The sequence below is a fragment of the Mus caroli genome, chromosome 6, assembly GCF_900094665.2.
Source record: "Mus caroli chromosome 6, CAROLI_EIJ_v1.1, whole genome shotgun sequence".
Lineage (NCBI taxonomy): Eukaryota > Metazoa > Chordata > Mammalia > Rodentia > Muridae > Mus > Mus caroli.
The window spans coordinates 82192023-82196069 of NC_034575.1; positions in this window are offsets into that span (position 1 = coordinate 82192023).

A 4047-nucleotide genomic window follows, 5' to 3' on the forward strand; every position below is an offset into this window, starting at 1 on the left:
GGCACCTTAAACCTGGAGGCCCTTGTGGCGAATTTCAAACTCCAATTATAGCTAACTTTTACTGATGCGTTTGAATGATTTGGTTTTACTTTTGTGTCATATACCTGCATGTGCCTTTGGAGAGCAGCAGAGAGCATCAGGGCTCCTGGAACTGAAGTTTCAAATGGCTGTGAGCCACCTTGTGGGTCCTAGGACCTGAACCTAGGTCCTCTGCAAACGCAGCAAGCACTCTCAACTGAGCCATCTCTCCAGCCCTTCATCTTAATTATTGATTATAGTCACCCACCCACTCTCCTAACTCCTTCAATCNTCATGCAGCTCATAGGAGGAAACTATCACNGTGACTCAGCATGCAGAGGAAACGTGCCTTGTACAAAGTTTCCCATTTGAGGAAGAAAGGAGAAACCATTGGGATTGAGATGCAGAATTTAGTCTGCACTCTGTCTCATCTCAGAGGTGTTACAATCCTTTCTTTTCATCTAAAGTTTGGTTACCAAAGACAAAGAACATGAAAGGATTCCCTTCACTTCTCATCTAGACGGATAACAATGCTTAGCAGAGCTGCCGCGTGTCAGGCTGTGCACAATTCCCATTCAACGCTCAGCATTCTCAAGTGGTAGTTATTAATTGGCATTAAGTGGTAGTTATTAATGGGCTGGCAAGATAGCTCAGTGGATAAAGGTGCTTGCCATAAATCTGACAACCTGAATTCAATTCCTAAAATCCACCTGGTAGGTAGAGAGGACAGACTCTCAAAAGCTGTCTTCTGACCTCCACACTCATGCTGGGGTGAGCATCCCCTCACCCCATATCACACACAATAAACAATAACTTTTTTAATGGACATATTACCACTGAGGCTCAGGAGCCTTAAGGAATCTGCCAAATGTTCACGTGACTTCAAAGCCAAGGAGACTCTAAGCTATACTCAGAATTTTGGGAAGTATCTATGGCCAGGGCAGAACCAAGTGTGCTGTGTCCAAACACTTAGCAAAGTAAACATTCTTTGGCTCTTCACTCTAGTTGTCATCTTCAGGGGTCCAGTTATGCATATGGGAGAGGTCGCCTTTCTCCGTGTCCTAGCAATAATCTTCTCTTTAGGTTTTACCATTTTAATATTTTAATTTGGTGCTGGTATTCTNNTATTTTAATCTGCCACTGTTTTACCATTTTAATATTTTATTTGGTGCTGGTATTCTCATATTTTAATCTGCCACTGTCACTTATTTTCTAGTAGTGACTATTTTTCTTCAGTTCAGCTATGCCTTTTAAAAAGTTTTGTGTGTGTAGGTTTGTGTCTGTGTGTGTGTGTGTATATATGTGTAACTTTATGCCATGTGTGTGCAANTGTGCTTAGAGGCCAGAAGAGGGCGCTGGATCCCCTGGAGACAGAGTGCATGCAGCTAGTTGTGAGCTACCCAACATAAGTGCTGGGAACCAAACTTGGGTCTTCCACAAGAGCACCCAATGAGTGTGACTGAGGTGCACTCATTCAGTCACTGGCTGGAGTTGCTATGAAGCAAATGTGTTGATGGGCCTAGGGAACAAAGTTGGCTTCTTGTTCCATCACATTGCCTGTGATCAAAGATCCAAAGGGTGCTTCTCATGGGAGCCACACTTTCTGTGTTCTATACTTCTAAAAGAATTGTATTTCAACCTGAAATTGTGTGGTTGATAGTTTAGCAGGATATAGAATCCAGAGGCAAATTAGTGTTCCCTCAGAACTTTGAAGGGTTAAGTCCGTTGTCTTGGGCTAGAGAGATTGCTTAGTGGTTAAGAGTGGGTACTGTTCTTGCAGAGGACCTGAGTTCAGTTTCTAGCATCCACACTGGGTAGTTCACAACGCCCTATAGATCCAGCTCCAGGAGATTCCACACTGGCCTTCGCTGGCACCCACACAGGTGTGCACATACATACATATACTCATATATACACGTAATAAGTAAAATCAAACATTGAAATCCTTTGTCTTCTAGAATCCAGTTTCTGATGAGAGCTCTGATATCAATCTGACCTCTGTTTCACAGAGTATGTGTCTGTAGTTCCAGCTGTCTCTCTTTATCTCTTTTCTTTTAAGATCCATATCTCTGCTTTTAGTTAGCTACCTTTGAACTGTAGAAATGTGTTAAAGATGTGTATGACTGACAGTGCTTTATGAACTTCATGTGTGTGAGGTGTATGCATGTATGTGTATAAGTGACATGTGTGTGAGTGACACACGTGAAAGCCTAAGGACAACACTGAGGGTGGCTGCTTTATCATTCTCCACATTACCCCCTTGAGACAAGNTCTCTCACCCACCTGGAGCTTTCTGCCCTTTGGCTCAGTGTACACCAAGCAAGCCTCCAAGATCTTCCTGCCTCTACCTCTCCCAACACTGGGTAGAGGTCACACTCTGCATGGTTCTTGGAGATTCAAACTCCAGTCTTCATNCTTATGTTCCAGACAGCCTTACCCTCTTATCCTCTGAGCCACCTTCCACCTGGACTTTTTACATTGGAAAATGATTTTCTGTTCCCAGCAAAGTGTTTTAATCGTGCATCTGATGCGCTTCCTGTTTCCTTGCTGAGTAACATTTTAGTTAGATAACTGACTTTCTGAATTGATTCTTTAAGCTGCTCGTCTGTCCCCGAGGGTACCCCTGGGTCTTGTGTTCTGGAATATCGTTTTGACTTCATCTTTTAACTATTCTCCTAATCTTTCTTATTAGTTTCCTTGTTGTCCCATCTATGGGCACCCTGCTTTTGTTTTTGTATCTTCACAACATCTCAAAAAGATCCTAATTAAAGACTTGGATTTCAGTTGTTTTTGCTTCTGTGTTGAGACAACTCTTCCGTGGACTGTTTGCACACCTCTGTCGTTTCAGTCACGGGATGTTTGGCTCCTCCCTGGGGATTGTCCCATCATCCATAATGATAGAGAATGGTTTTGGTCTTCTTCCAGAGCCATCACGGGGTTCCCTCCCAGGGCGTGTCTGTTTTTCTCTCCCAGGCTCTCTTGGGATGGGTGTGCTGGCCAGAGGCCTGCAAGGTTGGGGAGTAGCTCTTGGGAACTAGCACACAGATTGCCAGCCTGAGGATGGGGTTTCCCGAGTGCATACACAGACCTCTCCTCCCAAGGGCTCCCACTCTGGCAATCCTCTTGGCCTCAGATGTAAATTCAACATCTCATGAGAAGAGCCTTGGTGTGCAGGGAACAGCTGGGCTTCCTGTAGACAAGTTTCTAGTGACACTGCAAAGGGTAGGGGACTTTGATTAATCCCTTTGGTTGGACTCTTTCTTATACCTGCTCTGCATCCTCCTACCAACTGTGACAGGGGCTTGAGATGAGAGGTCGTGCAGAGGAGGTGATGGCTTCTTCCTTTGCTGGTGCTTCCTCTTGCATAATCTGGGATATTTTGTTTTGCCCTGTTTATTCATCTAACATGTGTGTATGTGTGTGTGGGGGGCTTGCTCACCCATGCATGCTCACCCATGCATGCTCACCCATGCATGCTCACCCATGCATGCTCACCCATGCATGTACTTGTGGAGCCCATAAGTTGACACTGAAAGTCTATCTCTTACTTTTCATCTTATTTTGGGGGATATGGCCTCTCACTGAGCCTGAGGTTCATTGATTGGCTAGTCCGACAGGCCAGCAAACTTCTGACATCCACCCATCTCCAACTCTCTAGAACTTGAGTAATGGACACATGCTACCACACCTGGCTTTCATCCAGAATAAAATAATAAAATAATGCCCCAGGTTCTGAGGATATGAACTAGAGTCTTCACTTTACCCACTGAGCCAAATCCTTACTCACCAAATATCTGACACTTTCTTTTACTCTCTAAGAAATATTTTGAGGGCTGAAGAGATAGCTCAGCAGTTAAGAGCAGGGACTGCCCTTCCAGAGGGCCTGAGTTCAATTCCCAGCAACCACATGGTGACTCATAACCACCTGTAATGGGGTCCAATGCTCTTTTATGGTGTGTCCAAAGATAGTGACAGTGTACTCACATACATAAAATAAATAAATAATTCTTTTTTAAAAAAGGAGAGAAA